Source organism: Zea mays, chromosome 7 (genome assembly GCF_902167145.1).
Source record: "Zea mays cultivar B73 chromosome 7, Zm-B73-REFERENCE-NAM-5.0, whole genome shotgun sequence".
NCBI classification, from domain to species: Eukaryota; Viridiplantae; Streptophyta; class Magnoliopsida; order Poales; family Poaceae; genus Zea; species Zea mays.
Window position 1 is genome coordinate 37668870 of NC_050102.1, and position 21238 is coordinate 37690107.

At 42.5% G+C, this 21238-nt stretch overlaps 1 pseudogene; it reads left to right on the forward strand.

Annotated features, from left to right (window-relative positions):
* The first annotated feature begins 1863 nt into the window (after window positions 1-1863).
* Window positions 1864-20856, forward strand: LOC103633829 (G kinase-anchoring protein 1-like; annotated as a pseudogene).
* Window positions 20857-21238: the final 382 nt, after the last annotated feature.

Genomic DNA, 21238 nt, shown 5'->3' on the forward strand with positions numbered 1-21238 from the left:
CTGGAATTAAACCTATAGAATAAACCTATACGATGATTATCATAGAAAAAATTTAAATTGCTGAGAAGGTGGTACGAAGAAAATACCCTCTTAAGTCAATTGGAACACCAGTCTGAATTGTATGTTCTCACTTAAAGATATCCTCCGCCCATCCAGAACGTTTCTTGCTGTAAGCAATCTTAAATTTTTAAGGCCATGATAATCGCTTCCGCGAACCTCTTGTATGGCATGTGTTTACACCAATCTTGAGTCGGTGTAAAGTCGATAAAAGTCACATGCTTTTTAACATGATCTATTACGAAAAGGGCGTGACATCCGTTGAATTTCCATGGCAAAAGAACCTGCAAAATATCAGTCATTAGGATCCTACAACAGAAGTGTCCTTTATAAATATATTCGAAATGAACACATACTTACATATCTACAACTCGTGATATAATAATTCATTGATGGCCAACAATCGAGTGTTTTGGCTAACTCTTCTGTTGTAGGATCCTGATGGTACTTTGGAAGTTTACCAAAACCAACCATTCTCTGGACAGTATATATACATGTCCACATGAGGATTAGATGTAGATACTATATATTAACATAAATTAAAATTTAAATTTAAATGGAACACATGTCTTCTGGTAATAAATTATTAATAATTAGCTGCACACCGGTATTTTTTAATAATAGCTACACACCGGTTCTTTTTTCTGTTTCACAGAAGCGGCCGAAGATCCATTTAATGGTGGAATTAATTCTTCTCAGTGGGGGGAGGTTTCAAGTAATATTCTCAATGGAATTTCTAATGAAAATATCTCTCTTACACGTTTTTACCTTTTGCCAGAAAAGGTTGTCAAGGATCTACGTAGAAATGAATCTGAAGAGGATTTTCGATGTAGCCAAACTGCTCCAGTCCATTCCATCATTTTTTTGTCAACATTGTTTTTGTCAAGGATTGTTGATGTAGCCAAACTCGTTTTTACCTTTTGCTAGAAAAGGTTGTCAAGGATACTTGTGCTGCTGCACTTTCGCAGACCTATTCCATCATTTTTTTCTTGTCGGTTGTGGCAATATCCTGATAACATAGTTTGATGATTCCAGTTGATTTAGTGAATTTGTGTAGGTGGAGTCATGCCAGTACCACCATCGCAGTCTGATTTGCCCAGAAAACAACTGAACAATATGAATTACCACAATGGAACTGGAACTGGACTGCTAATCCATCACGACATAGCAAATTTAGAATTAGATTCAAGAACAATTTCGTGCAAGGTTCATCAAGTCAAAATATAATGGTTGTAGCATATTGCCTGCAGGTTTAGATACTGATCATATTTTCAAACAAGCTGAAGCAGCACAGACCTTGTCCTGATAACAATTAGTTTGAGAATTGTTTAGTTTACAAATCAGATGTATTTTAGTTATGATGGTTTCTTGATTTTGTCTGCTGCCCTTATATATTGATAAAACAGTAGCATGGAAGTGTGGTGCTCTGTGCAACTGTCCAGCTAAACTGGAACAGTGGAACTGGACTGCTTACATTGTTTTTTATTCTTAATGGAGGGTCACATTTTACACTCCCGTAGAATTACCACAGTGGAACTGGACTGCTAATCCATCACAACAGCGCAAATTTAGAATTAGATTCAAGAACAATTTCGTGCAAGGTTCATCAAGTCAAAATATAATGGTTGTAGCATATTGCCTGCAGCTTTAGATACTGATCATATTTTCAAACAAGCTGAAGCAGCACAGACCTTGTCCTGGTAACAATTAGTTTGAGAATTGTTTAGTTTACAAATCAGATGTATTTTAGTTATGATAGTTTCTTGATTTTGTCTTCTGCCCTTATATATTGAAGCAGCACAGACCATGGTGTCAGCATCACAGATCCTGGAACTGTCTAAAGACTATAAGGCCAAATTTTACCTACAGAAACCTGACAGCACAAGGATATCTGTTGACAGTGATAAGAGGGCTGGAAAACATGGATTGGATCAGAGCAGAAGCATTTCGAACAATATAAGTTGTAGTGTGACTGGAGGAAGGAACCCTACCTTCCAAGTTAAAGATGGAGAGGTTGGTCAGCAAGATGCAGGTCATCAGAGTGCAAGCCATGTTTTCCAGATCATCGACTACTCCAGGTTTGTAAGTCAGCAAGATGCAGGTCATCAGGTTGGTCAGCAAGTCGGTGATCGAAGAATAATGTTAGGTATTGTTCTTTTCAGCAGGGTTGCCATCACCAGATCTTTCACGAGATTCACCCAGGTTTGTAAGTAGATTCCTATCTAAAATAGTTTTTTCAAAGTTCTTATCTCTGCTTTATGAAGCAAGCGCTTGTGCAGCTGCAGGTTGCTGATTGGAACTTGACAATGGTTTGTTGCTGATAGAAGGAGGTGGGCATACAAGATTGACGAGGACATTCAGTGCTGGACAGATCACCTGATTCACAAAACAGTGAAAGTAGTTTTTTCACAACCTTACCAATATCTTGGGTTAATAGTCACAGGCCTGCCAAATTTTGTGCAAACCTACCATTACTTGAGTAGTCTTCTCACATAACTTTTACATCAGAGTGCTGATTTTTGTCCAGGATCAAGTTCTGGGGAGGTCAAAGGGGAATTGATCACTAACAAGGTCATTGCAGGACCTACAAGCCCTCTGTGTTTTTCCTTGAAGGCATGTGCACCATAGAAAAAAGGCTGGTACGCAATGTAAAAGTTAATGAAAAATAGGAAATGTGCTCTTTAAGTGAACATTTGGACCATCCACATCAGCCTGATGCATTTGACGGAGGTGATGTGATTGACCTCACGGAGAATTCACCAATAATGACAAGGCAGAGATCTGAAGTGAACAATAAATTGATGTCTTTGCGTTATTTGAGTATGTTAAGAATGTAAGGAGAAAATAACTAATCACAAGAAAATATGTAAGAATAAATATGTCCTATATGAGATGTTGAAACCCACTTGCTTTTTCCTGCATAAAGGGTTGCCATATAAACTTTTTTCTTAATTTACTTATATTTTTAATGGTTTATGCCAGTCTGTAATTGACAAGGAGGAGGCAAGCAGATCATTTGCTGGAGTTAAACTCCACCAACAGTCAACTAAGAGAAGTCTGCTTTGAACTTTCACACTGTCTTGTTAATACATTCAGTAAGGATGTGGACCTTATCTGCTATGTGGTGAACTTCAGGAGGTCTTCCGGTAAATTATAGACTTCTCTTAGTTGCGCAAAAGAGTATGAGCTTGCTATATGAAGCATGAGCAAGTTCAGTTGCTGAGATTGAAGGAATTAGTGATATATATCCTGGTAAACACAGCTATGCTGTTGAACATTCTGCAGATGAATGTATAAAATCAATTGTTGAACAATTATTTATTGAAAGTTGCCTAGAGGGGGGGGTGAATAGGCAAATCTGAAATTTATAAAGTTTAAGCACAACTACAAGCCGGGGTTAGCGTTAGAAATATAATCGAGTCCGAAAGAGAGGGCACAAACAAATCACAAGCAAATAAGAGCGGATGACACAATGATTTGTTTTACCGAGGTTCGGTTCTTGCAAACCTACTCCCCGTTGAGGTGGTCACAAAGACCGGGTCTCTTTCAACCCTTTCCCTCTCTCAAACGGTCACCTAGACCGAGTGAGCTTCCTTCCTTGATTTCCCGGGTCACTTAGACCCCGCAAGGACCACCACACGATTGGTGTCTCTTGCTTTGCTTATAAGGCTTTGAGAGTAAGAATGAGAGAAAGAAGAAAGCCGACCAAGCAACAAGAACAACAAAAGAACACAAGCCGATCTTCTCACAAGTCCTAAAAACTAGAGTTGAATTGTGGACTTTGATTTGATCGGAGGCTTTGATTTGTGTCTTGGAGTGTTGTGTATTGCTCTTGTATTGAATGAGGAGTAGTGAATGCTTGGGTGCCTTGAAGAGTGGTGGTTGGGGTTATTTATAGCCCCAACCACCAAAATGGTCGTTGGGGAACTCTGCTGTCGACGGGCGCACCGGACAGCCCGGTGCGCCAGCCACGTCACCCAACCGTTAGTGTTCGACCATTGAAGCTTCTGACATGTGGGCCACCGGATAGTCCGGTGGTGCACCGGACAGGTCCTGTTCACTGTCCGGTGCGCCATCTGCGCCTGCTCCGACTTCTACGCGCGCAGTCCGCGCACTGTAGCGTTTGTCAGCCGACCGTTGAACTCGACCGTTGCGCTGGCGACCGTTGCTCCGCTTGGCACACCGGACAGTCCGGTGCTACACCGGATAGTCCGGTGCTGCACCGGACAGTCCGGTGAATTATAGCGGAGTGGCTTCCCAAATTCCCGAAGGTGGCAAGTTTGGAGTTGATCTCTCTGGTGCACCAGACACTGTCCGGTGGCACACCGGACAGTCCGGTGCGCCAGACCAGGGCAGCCTTCGGTTGTCTTTTGCTCTTTTTTATTTGAACCCTTTCTTGGACTTTTTATTGGTTTGTCTTGAACCTTTAGAACCTGTAGAACTTATAATCTAGAGCAAACTAGTTAGTCCAATTATTTGTGTTGGGCAATTCAACCACCAAAATCATTTAGGAAAAGGTGTAAGCCTATTTCCCTTTCAATCTCCCCCTTTTTGGTGATTGATGCCAACACAAACCAAAGCAAATGTATAAGTGCGGAATTGAACTAGTTTGCATAATGTAAGTGCAAAGGTTACTTGGAATTAAACCAATATACTTTTTATAAGATATGCATGGATGCTTTCTTCATATTTAATATTTTGGACCACGTTTGCACCACTTGTTTTGTTTTTGCAAACTCTTTTGGAAATTCTTTTCAAAGTCTTTTTGCAAATAGTCAAAGGTAAATGAATAAGATTTCAAGAAGCATTTTCAAGATTTGAAATTTTCTCCCCCTGTTTCAAATGCTTTTCCTTTGACTAAACAAAACTCCCCCTTAAGGAAATTCTCCTCTTAGTGTTCAAGAGGGTTTTAGATATTAATTTTGAAAGGAGTCATACCAATTTGAAATTATATCAAAAAATAAAATACCAATTGAAAAACTTCTTTAATACCAGTTGAAAGACTACAAATTTTTGAAATTGGTGGTGGTGCGGTCCTTTTGCTTTGGGCTAATACTTTCTCCCCCTTTGGCATGAATCGCCAAAAACGGATACTTGTGAGTGAAATATAAGCCCTTTTCCAAACTTTCTCCCCCTTTGGTAAATAATATAGGAGTGAAGATTATACCAACTTTGGAGAGCGGTGCGGAGCGACGGCGAAGGATAGATAATACGATGGAGTGGAGTGGAAGCCTTGTCTTCGCCGAGGACTCCATTTCCCTTTCAATCTATGACTTAGCATGAAATACACTTGAAAAACACATTAGTCATAGCACATGAAAGAGATGATCAAAGGTATATAAATGAGCTATGTGTGTAAAGTATCAATCAAAATTCCTAGAATCAAGAATGTTTAGCTCATGCCTAAGTTTGGTAAAGGTTTTCTCATCTAATGGCTTGGTAAAGATATCGGCTATTGTTCTTTGGTGCTAACATATGCAATCTCGATATCCCCCCTTTGTTGGTGATCCCTCAAAAAGTGATACCGAATGACTATGTGCTTAGTGCGGCTGTGCTCAACGGGATTATCCGCCATGCGGATTGCACTCTCATTATCACATAGAAGAGGAACTTTGGTTAATTTGTAACCATAGTCCCTAAGGGTTTGCCTCATCCAAAGCAATTGCGCGCAACAATGGCCTACGGCAATGTACTCGGCTTCGGCAGTAGAAAGAGCTACTGAGTTTTGCTTCTTTGAAGCCCAAGACACCAGGGATCTTCCCAAGAACTGACAAGTCCCTGATGTGCTCTTTCTATCAATTTTACACCCTGCCCAATCAGCATATGAATATCCAATTAAATCAAAAGTGGATCCCTTGGGGTACCAAAGGCCAAACTTAGGTGTATGAACTAAATATCTCAAGATTCTCTTCACGGCCCTAAGGTGAACTTCCTTAGGATCGGCTTGGAATCTTGCACACATGCATACGAAAAGCATAATATCCGGTCGAGATGCACATAAATAGAGTAAAGATCCTATCATTGACTGGTATACCTTTTGATCTATGGATTTACCTCCTGTCTCGAGGTCGAGATGCCCATTGGTTCCCATGGGTGTCTTGATGGGCTTGGCATCCTTCATCCCAAACTTGGTGAGTATGTCTTGAATGTACTTCGTTTGGCTGATGAAGGTGCCCTCTTGGAGTTGCTTCACTTGAAATCCTAGGAAATACTTCAACTCCCCCATCATGGACATCTCGAATTTTTGTACCATTATCCTACTAAACTCTTCACAAGTAGATTTGTTAGTAGACCCAAATATGATATCATCAACATAAATTTGGCATACAAACAAATCATTTGCAATGTTTTAGTAAAGAGAGTAGGATCGGCTTTTCCGACTTTGAAGCCATTAGCGATAAGAAAATCTCTTAGGCATTCATACCATGCTCTTGGGGCTTGCTTGAGCCCATAAAGCGCCTTAGAGAGTTTATATACATGGTTAGGATACTCACTATCTTTAAAGCCGGGAGGTTGCTCAACATAGACCTCTTCCTTGATTGGTCCATTGAGGAAGGCACTTTTCACGTCCATTTGGTAAATCTTAAAGCCATGGTAAGTAGCATAGGCAAGTAATATACGAATTGACTCAAGCCTAGCTACGGGTGCATAGGTTTCACCGAAATCCAAACCTTCGACTTGTGAATATCCCTTGGCCACAAGTCGGGCTTTGTTCCTTGTCACCACACCATGCTCATCTTGCTTGTTGCGGAAGACCCACTTGGTTCCTACAACATTTTGATTAGGACGTGGAACTAAATGCCATACCTCATTCCTCGTGAAGTTGTTGAGTTCCTCTTGCATTGCCAACACCTAATCCGAATCTCGTAGTGCATCCTCTACCCTATATGGTTCAATAGAAGACACAAAGGAGTAATGTTCACAAAAATGAGCGACACGAGATCGAGTGGTTACCCCCTTATGAATATCGCCGAGAATGGAGTTCATGAGGTGATCTCGTTGTATCGCTTGGTGGACTCTTGGGTGTGGCGGTCTTGAATCCTCATCATCTTCCTTATCTTGATCATTGGCATCTCCCCCTTGATCATTGTCCTCCTCTTGAGGTGGCTCTTCTTGATCTTCATTTTCATCATCTTGAGCTTGATCCTCATCTTGGGTTGGTGGAGATGCTTGATTTGAAGATGATGGTTGCTCTTGTGCTTGTGGAGGCTCTTCGAATTCCTTAGGACACACATCCCCAATGGACATGTTCCTAAGCACGACACACGTAGCCTCTTCATCATCTAGCTCATCAAGATCAACTTGCTCTACTTGAGAGCCATTAGTCTCATCAAACACAATGTCACAAGAAACTTCAACTAGTCTAGTGGACTTGTTAAATACTCTATATGCCCTTGTGTTTGAATCATATCCTAGTAAAAAGCCTTCTACAGCCTTAGGAGCAAATTTAGATTTTCTACCTCTTTTAACAAGAATAAGGCATTTGCTACCAAAGCCGCTAAAATATGAAACATTGGGCTTTTTACCGGTTAGGAGTTCATATGATGTCTTCTTGAGGATTCGGTGAAGGTAGAGATGGTTGATGGCGTAGCAAGCAGTGTTGATTGCTTCCGCCCAAAACCGGTCCGAAGTCTTGTACTCATCAAGCATGGTCCTCACCATGTCAAGTAGAGTTCTATTCTTCCTCTCCACTACACCATTTTGTTGTGGCGTGTAGGGAGAAGAGAACTCATGCTTGACACCCTCATCCTCAAGGAAGCCTTCAATTTGAGAGTTCTTGAACTCCGTCCCGTTGTCGCTTCTAATCTTTTTGATCCTTAAGCCAAACTCATTTTGAGCCCGTCTCAAGAATCCCTTTAAGGTCTCTTGGGTTTGAGATTTATCTTGCAAAAAGAACACCCAAGTGAAGCGAGAATAATTATCCACAATAACTAGACAATATTTACTCCTGTCGATGCTTATGTAAGCTATCGGGCCGAATAGATCCATGTGGTGTAGCTCAAGCGGCCTGTGAGTCGTCATGATGTTCTTGTGTGGATGATGAACACCAACTTGCTTCCCTGCGTGACATGTGCTACAAACCCTGTCTTTCTCAAAATGAACATTTGTTAGTCCCAAAATGTGTTCTCCCTTTAGAAGCTTATGAAGATTCTTCATCCCAACTTGGGCTAGTCGGCGATGTCAGAGCCAACCCATGTTAGTCTTAGCAATTAAACAAGTGTCGAGTTCAGCTCTATTAAAATCAACTAAGTATAGTTGACCCTCTAACACTCCCTTAAATGCTACTGAATCATCACTTCTTCTAAAGACAGTAACACCTAAATCCGTAAAAAGACAATTGTAGCCCATTTTGCATAATTGAGAAACAGAAAGCAAGTTGTAATCTAAGGAATCTACAAAAAAACATTGGAAATAGAATGGTCAGGTGATATAGCAATTTTACCAAGTCCTTTGACCAAACCTTGATTTCCATCCCCGAATGTGATAGCTCTTTGGGGATCGTGGTTTTTCTTATAGGAGGAGAACATCCTTTTCTCCCTAGTCATGTGGTTTGTGCACCGCTATCAATTATCCAACTTGAGCCCCCGGATGCATAAACCTACAAAACAAATTTAGGCCTTGTTCTTAGGTACCCAAACGGTCTTGGGTCCTTTCACATTAGAAACAAGCACCTTGGGTACCCAAACACAAGTCTTTGATCCCTTGTGTTTGGCCCCAACATATTTGGCAACTACTTTGCCTGATTTGTTAGTGAGCACATAAGAAGCATCAAAGGTCTTAAATGAAATATTAGGTTCATTTGATGCTATAGGAGATTTCTTTTTAGGCAATTTAACATGGGTTGATTGCCTAGAGCTAGATACCTCACTCTTATACATAAAAGCATGATGAGAGCCAGAGTGAGACTTCCTAGAGTGAATTCTCCTAATTTTGTGCTCGGGATAATCGACAGGGTATAAAATGTAACCCTCGTTATCCTGAACCATGGGAGCTTTGCCCTTAACAAAGTTAGATAATTTCTTAGGAGCATTAAGCTTGACATTGTCTCCCTGTTGGAAGCCAATGCCATCCTTAATGCCTGGACGTCTCCCACTATAGAGCATGCTTCTAGCAAATTTAAAATTTTCATTTTCTAAGTCATGCTCATTAATTTTAGCACTAAGTTGAGATATGTGATCATTTTGTTGTTTAATTAAAGCTAGGTGATCATGAATAGCATCAAAATTAATGTCTCTACATCTAGTACAAATAGTAATGTTGGGGACCTTCGGCGTCCGAAGGTCCTCAAAAACAGGATTTAACAGTATTTCTGTAGTACAATATGTGAACAGGTACCCTCAGACTAAAATCGGCATTGCAGCAGACCGGAATAATACGAAGCTTGATACAGAGCCGAAGGTGTTGAGCAGGAAAGCTTCGGCGTAACAGCAGAGAGTGGAACCGACTTAAAGATGAAAAGGCTATTCAGACCTCAATAGATTACTATAGAGTTATTGTCAGATGTAAAGGGCATGAATGTAATTTTGTAAGGGCTGTGTCCCGTGTCTATAAATAGGTGAACAGTATCCCCGTACTGTTCACGCTGACTTGGCATTCGCTTTTTGCGTCACGCTTGTACAATCATTTCCTTCCGATTGAAGGTACACTTGTCGTTCAATAATATTTTTGTTTATGCTCAATAATAATAAATGATTGTTCATGTTTTCCTTTACATTCTTCATATTTCATCCTTCGTCATTATTTGATTAATTTATGAAGGTATGTCCTTCATAACCTTCGTCCGCAAGTCATTATGTCCTAAGGGAAATAGTGCTTCGGAGGACGAAGGGCATTAACGATTAACATTTTCTATGTTGCCTTGTTCTTAAACTCTTAGCACTTGAGAACAAGTCCCCAACATTGGCGCCCACCTCCGGTGAACTCACTTCCATTTCTTGAGCTTTTCAACATCTTCGGCAAGCATCACCTTCGTCATGCCGCCGAAGAAGGTTTCAGCACCAGGGGCTAGCACGCTGCAGCCGCTGGACCCCAATCAAGACGTCCTTTCTCTTAGAGAGGCACGAAGCCAGAAGAGGAAGGCTGCCAGTCCAACACCTCCAGAGGATGATCTAGATCAGGAGATTCAAAATCTGGAAATCCTTCAGCAGCAGGTTCAACGCAAGAAGGAAAAAATGGCCAGGGTAGCTGAATTGCAGAGGCAGATAGACGAAGCCTCTGAAGAAGTTCGTCATCTTGCTCAGGACGAGCAACATCGAAGGCCTCAGCATCAAGACCTTCATCAGGACGGTTTTCCCAACGAAGATGATTGGTATGACAATTTCCATCATGGGAATTTTGTTTTTGATGATGCTTCTCCTCTGTCCGCTGAGCTGCAGGCTACACCTTGGCCCCCGTCCTACAAGCCGCCTCAGCTCCCTGTATTTGATGGCCACTCAGACCCGAAGCAGTTTTTGATGAGCTACGAAGCAACAGTGTCTTCGTATGGTGGCAATGCTTCAGTCATGGCCAAATCTTTCGTTATGGCTGTCAGAAGTGTTGCTCAAACCTGGTATTCCTCCCTTCGGCCAGGAACGATCACTTCATGGCAGAAACTGAAGGATTTGTTGTTAACCAGCTTTCAAGGATTTCAGACGAAGCCGGTCACTGCTCAGGCTTTGTTCCAGTGCACTCAGGACCACGAAGAATACCTTCAGGCATATGTCCGAAGGTTCTTGCGTCTGAGGGCACAGGCACCAACGGTGCCCAATGAAATTGTCATCGAGGCCATGATCAAGGGGCTTCGGCCAGGTCCGTCAGCTCAGTACTTCGCCAGGAAGCCTCCTCAAACTTTGGAGAAGCTTCTCCAGAAAATGGATGAATATATTCGGGCTGACAATGATTTTCGCCAAAGAAGGGAGGAGGCTTTCAGGTTTTCTGAAATGACCAGGGGCTTCGGAGGAAGGTTTTATCCGAGGCATGTGAGATCAATTCACAATTCTACACAAAATGATGACAGAGGAAGCCAACAGCAAAGGCCACAATGCTCCTCACAGGCTTCTGGACAACAGCAAAGCTCCTTCCGGCCACCAGCTCCAAGAGGCAGAGGCGCCAGGGGCTTCGGAGGAAGATTTGGCGATCAACCGAGAAAAATCTTTTGCTTATTCTGCGGTGAGAACAAAGGCCATACTACCAGGATGTGCCATGTTACTATACAGAAGCAAAAGGAAATAGCTGAAGCAGCAGCACAACAAGCCCAGCCGAAGCAGGTCATGCATACAGCTTCGTATCATTCGCCCTACATCCCAGAATATGTGGGCAACCATCCTGCAGTCTCTGCTGCTTCGGCAAGTCAGCCTTCAGCTTCCTGGCAACAGCCTCCGCCTCCACCTCCGTTGCAACAAGGCCAGCAGCCAGAAGGGAGCCAATATGCTCCACATCAAGGGGACTTCAGAGAACAGTCCGAAGCTCGCACGGTCAACAGCACCGTGCCAGAGTCAAAGCACATCTATTGACAAATATCCTACCTTAATAGCAATCTTTTTCATTCAGTTTTATTCTCTGTAATAAAGGACATTGTTTAGGTTTCATGTAATTAGTTTCGTTGATTCCTACAAGAAAAATATGTTTTCTTCACAGGTTTGTGACAATAAAAAGGACCTTCGGACTATCGAAAATCCTTCGAAGCAACAAAAAGTCGTTCTAAGGAACGCAGAGTAAGTCTGACGAAGTCACAAAAAGTCGTTCCGAAGGGAGCGCAGTGTAAGTTTTCTGCTCCAAAGTCGTTCCAAAAGGAATGCAGAGCATACAGCGAAAAGTCAACGCTGATACCGCCTAAGTAAAAGGCGAAGAAGCTCCAAAGACGTTCCTAAGGGAATGCAGAGCTTATACCGCCTAAGTAAAAGGCGAAGAAGCTCCAAAGACGTTCCTAAGGGAATGCAGAGCTTATACCGCCTAAGTAAAAGGCGAAGAAGCTCCAAAGACGTTCCTAAGGGAATGCAGAGCTTACAGCGAAGAATCAGTGCTGATACAAAAATATTGTGTGGGGATATGTGTGTATCTTTCGGAACAAATGTCATCTACGTAACATAACATCATCACATCATTTTGCATAGCATAAGCATCATACATCATGTTGCATATGGCACAAGAAGGGGACACAATATTGATCTTCGGAAGTATGATTTGAAAGAGTGAAAATCGTGGTCACAAGGAGACACAATCTTCATCTTCGGAGTATAGCTTCGGAGAATTTTTTCACGAAGCTTGGATATTCTTCACGAAGCATGAAAAGAAGGGAAGGTGTTTTTTCGCCAGACTCAAAAACGGTACGTGTGTAAAGTTTCATGCATCGTAAAGAATTGAGTAGCAAAAATAGATATATTACATTCGGGGTTACAAAATGTTACACTATATTACATTTCCGAAGTTTTTTACAAAAATGTTTAATCCTCTCTCAAAACGACTTCTGCAGCTTCATTCAGGAGCCGATTGACGACTTCGTCCATAATATCTTCGGCCATCTTTTTAATTTCGTCGTCCCCCTTCGGCTGAGGGCCCGAAGGCGCTTTAGTCGGATCTGAAGCAGGACACGGCTACATTACTATTACAAATCGCAAACAGATCTTAAAAGCCTAAAGATTACAACACGGTAAAAACTATTATTTAGTACCTAATTGACCTTCGGCTTCTGCGCTCTTGACAGCAGCCTCAGCTACTTCTCTTGCATCGTAAATGCCCTTTTCACTTCTTCGAATAATTTCTCCGGCCATTTCTCGGCCACCATTATCCCAGATATCGGTAAAAAACTTTCCACCAATTATGCTAGCTTCGGCCGAAGGATCTTTTGTATCTTCAAAGGACAAAGCAGCTTCGGACTGTGCTAAAATTTTTACATGCTCACAGCCCTTCTTCTCTAAAATGGTGGCAATCCCTCTGGCGCCAGAGAAGGCACATATATCTCCTCGGCTATTTAAAATTTCTTCGAAGGCTTCAGCTTCGTGGTCAATCCATTCAATGACACCTTCGGGATTGCCCCTCGAAAAATTTTCTTCACTTGAGAATGCGCCGACCTTGGCGAAGCTAGCCTTTAATTTTTTAACACAATCTACAGATTTATTGTAGCATTTCTTTTTGGACGAACGAAGCTCTTCAACAGTCACTTCTAGGTGATCTGCCCATTGATCGCTGAGTTCACGCTTTGTTTCTTCAAGTATACGTTCTTCTTTGGCTCTGGCCAGTTGTTTCCGAAGGTCTTCAATTTCGCGTTTCTGAGCTTCAGCTTGACTTTTGAAAGCAGCTTCGTCCTCCTTTATTTTATCTATCAATGAGTATAATATTTTGTCTTTTTCGAGACCTTCGTTCCTCAGTTCAATTACTTCGGAACGAAGGTTGCTCAGGGCTATAGTACATCCTTCGTCCTCAGCATCTTTCTGTGCTCTGAGGGCATTGCTGAGTATCAGGCCCTGCAGACAGGAATATGTCTGTGTCAATAGTTTTAAACAAACGAAAAATTTTGAACTCAACAAAAATATAAGAATTCCATTTGTCGCACCTTTAAACTGTTGTAAGCTAGGCTGTCAGCCAGATCGTTCTTTGACAGCACCGAAAGTCCGTCTTCTAAAGTTGGGAATCCGAAGCTTCTGCTCATCTCCCGACAGACAGAAATTTCCTTGCTGTCGGGGAGGCAATACAAGAAATCTTCTTCTCCACTGCCATTAAATATCAACGCCCCCTTTGGATATTTCAACTTTTGGGCATAGTGTTGGGCCTCTTGTTCTTCTTTTTCTGATAATTTTTTCCCCGAAGCATGACGAAAAATATAATCACGAATTTTGGGGGATGCTTCGGGGGTAACAGCACCAGTTCCTTCAGCAAAAGTTGGCTTTGTTATTTTTTCTGCCTCACTTTCCAAGGTTTTTGCCTTTGTGGGCTCTGAGGGCCCAGCTTCGGCTTCAATTTCTTGCTCTGGAGCTGCAGAACCAGAAATTTCAGCTGTTGTTTCAAAAGTAACAGCAGCCTTCTTCGGAGGTGTGCTCGAAGATATGATCGTTTCCAGTACATCTAGCACATTAGCCATTCTCTTTCTCTTCGGAGTTGCAGCTGGCACTTTTTCATTTTTTGATGTCCCAATAATTGCTGAAGGACTCAAAACTTCTGATGTTTTGGAGTCCTCGGTTGCTTCCTTTACCTCTTCCATTTTTTCTGTGAATGGCGCTTCGGCCTTCTCTTTCGTTTCTGGTAACAAAATTTTTGATTGCTCCAATTTTGTCTTCGTTGGTACTTCGGCTGTTTCTGCGACTTCTGGCAGCAAAGTTGGCTCGGCTGGTTTTTCAGCTTCGGTGGCCGAAGAAGTCTCTCCGGTAAACTCAGGCACCGAAGCTGGTTCAATATAATGCGGTCGATGCGTAAGAACCTTTATCTTCTTCCTTTTCGGTTCTGGCTCGCTAGGAGCAGCTGCAGTTTCTTCTTTTGCAGAGGTTGTATTTTTTCTCTTCTGCCTTCGAATGGGGTAGCAATAGTCAGGGTAGACAAACCCGATGGCATCAAATACCCGATTCAGCCTTTTCTTTTTTCGGCCTCCGAAGGCTGCCGACATTGCAGTATCTTCGGCCTTCGAGTATGTCCCAAGCAGCTCATCACTTAAATTGTCAATGCTTTTCAACCACTCATCATCTGGCTCAATAAATTTATCTCCAAATTTAAAAGTGTACTTAAACCTGACAAGTCCACCTTCGTCGGCCTCTTTAATGGTTTCTTGTGGCATTTCCCATTTCTCCGCAAGCGGCCACACCCTGAAGGCAATATGCTCTTGTACTAAGTCCCTTGTTCCTATAAAAGAGCAGACAACGCCGAAGGCTCTTTGGCACTCTTCGGCGGCTTCATTCATTTCAACCTTCGGCCTCCGAAGGCCAAAGCTTTGCCAAATAGGACGCATGATTATACCTTTGATGTCTTCTCGTGCTTTCAGATCATTTTTTACATAAAACCACTCTGTCATCCAGCCGCTGGGCCATTTTTTCCGAAAAGTTGGCACGGGGCAGCTTGACCCAGACCGAGAAACAAATTTGTAGCAGCCAAAGTTATTGTGATACTGTTCCTTACCCCAAGGTATTGTCTCGTATGATAATTCGTGAATATTGCAGAAGCTTCTTGCATCAGGCTTCAGACCCTGGCTTCGCACGGCCCACACGAAGATATTCAGCCTTATGATTGCCTCGGGGGTAAGTTGGTGAAGATAGACTTCAAAGATCTTCAGCACTTCCACGACGAAGCTGCTCAAGGGCAATCGCAGCCCAGCCTTCAAAAAGCTTCGGAATACCACGACTTCATTTTCTTCGGGGTCTGGGCAAGTCTTCTCCCCTTTGTCGGCCCTCACAACGGACAGATCCCGGAAATACCTTCCTCTCATATTAACAAGATGATTCTCTTTGATAGTTGATTTACCATAAACTGAATGGCTTGGTCGCCAGGGGCGATCTTCGGAGTCTTCGCCACCGCTGTCCACATCATAACTTTCACTGTCACCAGTATCTTCAGACAGCCCTTCCAGAATTTCCCTGGTGATCTTTTCTGTGTTGGTCTTCGACATTGCTATAAGAAACCCTAAGTTCTTCTCTTCATCAAGACTCAGCTTCATCTCAGCAGCAGCCTTCTTAGCAGCTTCAGACATCTTCGGAAACACTAAAAAACTGTTTTCAAAGCCGAAGCTTCAAAGCTAAAAGCTTAGCAGATCACAGTGCACAAGAGCTAAAAAATGAGTGAGCAGGAGTGGTTGGCCAGAAAGCGTGCAAAATAAGTTTGCGGTATGGCCGTATTTATACGCTTGATGCGTTGAAAGTTGAAAGACCCCACTTGTCATTGAATGTTGCTATTCTAGCAAAGGGAAGGTGTTTTTTCGGACCTTCGGCATAAAGCCTTCGATCATATCGCAATCTGAATTTATTATTTCAAACAAATTAATATTGCGAGGGGCTACTGTTGGGGACCTTCGGCGTCCGAAGGTCCTCAAAAACAGGATTTAACAGTATTTCTGTAGTACAATATGTGAACAGGTACCCTCAGACTAAAATCGGCATTGCAGCAGACCGGAATAATACGAAGCTTGATACAGAGCCGAAGGTGTTGAGCAGGAAAGCTTCGGCGTAACAGCAGAGAGTGGAACCGACTTAAAGATGAAAAGGCTATTCAGACCTCAATAGATTACTATAGAGTTATTGTCAGATGTAAAGGGCATGAATGTAATTTTGTAAGGGCTGTGTCCCGTGTCTATAAATAGGTGAACAGTATCCCCGTACTGTTCACGCTGACTTGGCATTCGCTTTTTGCGTCACGCTTGTACAATCATTTCCTTCCGATTGAAGGTACACTTGTCGTTCAATAATATTTTTGTTTATGCTCAATAATAATAAATGATTGTTCATGTTTTCCTTTACATTCTTCATATTTCATCCTTCGTCATTATTTGATTAATTTATGAAGGTATGTCCTTCATAACCTTCGTCCGCAAGTCATTATGTCCTAAGGGAAATAGTGCTTCGGAGGACGAAGGGCATTAACGATTAACATTTTCTATGTTGCCTTGTTCTTAAACTCTTAGCACTTGAGAACAAGTCCCCAACAAGTAACATGCTCAATGGTAGATGTAGAGGGTTTGCAAACATTTAATTCATCAATCTTAGCATGTAACATGACATTTTCATTTCTAAGATTGGAAATAACATCATTGCAAACATTTAAATCTTTAGCCTTAGCAATTAATTTTTCATTCTCAATTTTAAGGCTAGAGAGAGATGCATTCAATTTGTCAATCTTAGCAATTAAATTGGCATTATCATTTCTAAGATTAATAATGGAATCATCACAAACATTTAATTTCTCAACCTTAGCAATCAATTTATCATTTTCAAATCTAAGGTTGGAAATAGTGTCATGGCAAGTGCTTAGCTCACTAGTTAATTTTTCACATTTTTCTATCTCCTGAGCATAAGCATTTTTAACTTTAACATGCTTCTTATTTTCTTTAATTAGGAAGTCCTCTTGGCTATCCAAGAGTTCATCCTTCTCATGAATAGCGCTAATCAATTCATTCAATTTTTCTTTTTGATGCATGTTTAAGTTGGCAAACAGGGTGAGCAAATCATCCTCATCATCACTAGAGCTAGCCTCATCACTAGATGTTGCATATTTAGTGGAAGCTCTAGATTTTACCTTCTTCTTTTTGCCGTCCTTGGCCATGAGACACTTGTGGCCGACGTTGGGGAAGAGAAGACCTTTGTTGACGGCGATGTTTGCGGTGTCCTCGTCGGAGGAGGAGTCGGTGGAGCTCTCATCGGAGTTCCACTCCCGGCAAACATGGGCATCGCCGCCCTTCTTCTTGTAATACTTCTTCTTCTCCTTTCTTCTCCCCTTCTTGTCGTCGCCCATGTCACTATCACTTGATAATGGACATTTAGCAATGAAATGACTGGACTTACCACACTTGTAGCAAAATTTCTTGGAGTGGGGCTTGTAGTCCTTCCCCTTTCTTTGCTTGAGGATTTGGCGAAAGCTTTTGATGATTAAAGCCATCTCCTCATTGTCGAGCTTGGAGGCGTCGATGGGGAGCCTACTTGACATAGACTCTTCCTTCTTCTCCTCCGTCGCTTTGAAGGCGACGGGTTGCACCTCGGGTGTGGAGGTGGCGCCACACTCGATGATTTGTTTGGAGCCTTTGATCATTAATTCAAAGCTCACAAACTTTCCTATCACTTCCTCAGGAGACATTAGTTTATATCTAGGATCACCACGAATTAATTGAACTTGAGTGGGATTAAGAAATACGAGTGATCTAAGAATAACCTTGACCATTTCATGGTCATCCCATTTTGTGCTCCCGAGGTTGTGCACTTGGTTCACCAAGGTCTTGAGCTGGTTGTACATGGCTTGTGGCTCCTCCCCTTGGTGAAGCATGAAGCGACCGAGCTCCCCCTCGATCATTTCCCTCTTGGTGATCTTGGTCACCTCGTCTCCTTCGTGCGTGGTCTTTAGCACGTCCCAAATCTCTTTGGCACTCTTTAACCCTTACACCTTGTTATACTCCTCTTGACTTAGAGAGGCGAGGAGTATAGTAGTGGCTTGGGAGTTGAAGTGTCGGATTTGGGCTACCTCGTCCGAGTCATAGCCTTCATCCCCCATGGATGGTTCCTGCGCACCAAACTCAACAATGTCCCAAATACTAGCGTGGAGTGAGGTTAGATGGTGCCTCATTTTATCACTCCACATACAATAATCTTCACCATCAAAAACCGGTGGTTTTCCTAGTGGGACGGAAAGTAAAGGAGTGTGTTTGGAAATATGAGGATAGCGTAAGGGGATCTTACTAAACTTCTTGCGCTCATGGCTCTTATAAGTGACGGACGTCGTGTCGGAGCCGGAGGTGGATGGCAACGAAGAATCGGTCTCGTAGTAGACCACTTTCTTCATTTTCTTCTTCTTGTCGCCACTCCAGTGCGACTTGACGCGGGGAGGTGATTCCTCCCTCTTCTTGTTGCCGGACTCCCCTGATGGAGCCTTCCCGTGGCTTGTGGCAGGCTTCTCGCCGGTCACCATCTCCTTCTTGGCGTGAGCTCCTGACATTACTTCGAGCGGTTAGGCTCTTAATGAAGTACCGGGCTCTGACACCAATTGAAAGTCGCCTAGAGGGGGTGAATAGGCAAATCTGAAATTTATATAGTTTAAGCACAACTACAAGCCGGGGTTAGCGTTAGAAATATAATCGAGTCCGAAAGAGAGGACGAAAACAAATCACAAGCAAATAAGAGCGGATGACATGGTGATTTGTTTTACAGAGGTTCGGTTCTTGCAAACCTACTCCCCGTTGAGGTGGTCACAAAGACCGGGTCTCTTTCAACCCTTTCCCTCTCTCAAACGGTCACCTAGACCGAGTGAGCTTCCTTCCTTGATTTCTCAGGTCACTTAGACCCCGCAAGGACCACCACACGATTTGTGTCTCTTGCTTTGCTTACAAGGCTTTGAGAGTAAGAATGAAAGAAAGAAGAAAGCCGACCAAGCAACAAGAACAACAAAAGAACACAAGCCGATCTTCTCACAAGTCCTAAAAACTAGAGTTGAATTGTGGACTTTGATTTGATCGGAGGCTTTGATTTGTGTCTTGGAGTGTTGTGTATTGCTCTTGTATTGAATGAGGAGTAGTGAATGCTTGGGTGCCTTGAAGAGTGGTGGTTGGGGTTATTTATAGCCCCAACCACCAAAATGACCATTGGGGAACTCTACTGTCGACGGGCGCACCGGACAGTCCGGTGCGCCAGCCACGTCACCCAACCGTTAGGGTTCGACCGTTGTAGCTTCTGACATGTGGGCCACCAGACAGTCCAGTGGTGCACCGGACAGGTCCTGTTCACTGTCCGGTGCGCCATCTACGCCTGCTCTGACTTCTGCGCGCGCAGTCCGTGCACTGTAGCGTTTGTCAGCCGACCGTTGAACTTGACCGTTGCGCTGGCGACCGTTGCTCCGCTTGGCACACCAGACAGTCCGGTGCTACACTGGACAGTCCGGTGAATTATAGTGGAGTGGCTTTCCAAATTCCTGAAGGTGGCAAGTTTGGAGTTGATCTCCCTGGTGCACCGGACACTGTCCAGTGGCACACCGGATAGTCCGGTGCGCCAGACCAGGGCAGCCTTCGGTTGTCTTTTGCTATTTTTATTTGAACCCTTTCTTGGACTTTTTATTGGTTTGTGTTGAACCTTTGGCACCTGTAGAACTTATAATCTAGAGCAAACTAGTTAGTCCAATTATTTGGGTTGGGCAATTCAACCACCAAAATCATTTAGGAAAAGGTGTAAGCCTATTTCCCTTTCAGTTATTGCTATAAAAACTTCTCAGAACAGTAATGAAGGTAGCACAAAGGAGCTGAAGGCTATTGTTCTTGAGTTGCAGCAGGAGCTTCAAGCTAAAGATGTCCAAATTAGCACAATCAGTTCTGATCTATCATGTCAGTTAAGGGCTGCTGAATCTTCTGCAAAGCAGTTCTCAGTTGATCTTGAAGATGCAAGAATGGAGCTCCAAAATTTGGAGAAACAAGTTGATGTATTGCAAAATCAGAAGAAGGATTTAGAAACTCAATTAAATGAGCATAAAAATATGGAATCAATGGCAAGTGAGCAACGTGGAAGAATTGAGAAATTGACTGATGAATTAAGCAGAAAAGATCAAGGTGAGCTGTCGGAACATTTTGGTTCAATTACTTGTGTTTTGGTCACTGCTACACATTTTCATGTAATTTTAAATAACAAAAAACATTTGTTCCTTTTGATTTATTTGCTTTTTATATGTTCTGCAGAAATTGAAGGTTTGGTGCAAGCACTCAATGAAGAAGAAAAAGAGCTTGAAATCTTGGAGAATAAAAGCCTTCAGTTGGAGCAAATGCTGCAAGAGAAAGAATTTGCCTTGAAGACCTGAGAAGTTTATAGGACCAAAGCTTTGGCAAAACTTGCAACGACTGTTGACAAATTTGATGAGCTGCATAGCTTGTCTGAGAACCTTCTTGCTGAAGTGGAAAACCTTCATTTGCAATTGCAAGAAAGAGATTCTGAGATCTCTTTCTTGCGAAAAGGAGTTACAAAAAGCACTAATGAACTGCTAACGACTGAAGAGAGCAACAAAAATTACTCATCTCAGCTAAATGGTTTCATGAAGTGGTTAGAAAGAGAACTGTTGCAGTTCGGCATGCATTCCGAGAGTGCCAATGATTATTTACTGGAACACATATTCTTTTGCATATATTTCTATTCAATCTTGTACTTTCTTTGCCATAACTTTTAGATTAAAGTACTTCTTATGGTGGTGATGCTGCTTACACTATGGGCATTGTGGATTTATTACTGGAATCTGTTGAGCTGTCTTAGAGGCCTGCTTAGTATTGATGAACTTTGCCACTCATGTGTTGGGCATCTTGTAGCAGTTTCATGTGAAGTCGAACTCCTTCTCATGCAAAAGGAATGGGGCACAACAGAAGCCAAACTACTTCTGCCGAGATTTTATTTGGAGACGAGCAGCAAAATAAGGCCTTCGACTCTACAGAGAGAATGTCTAATGCCTCCCCACGCACAATTTTATCTAAAAATTAGCATCAACCAATATATACCGGAAGAATGCATATAAACTTTATACCCCAATAAAAACCCCCAATACACATAAGCTCGGC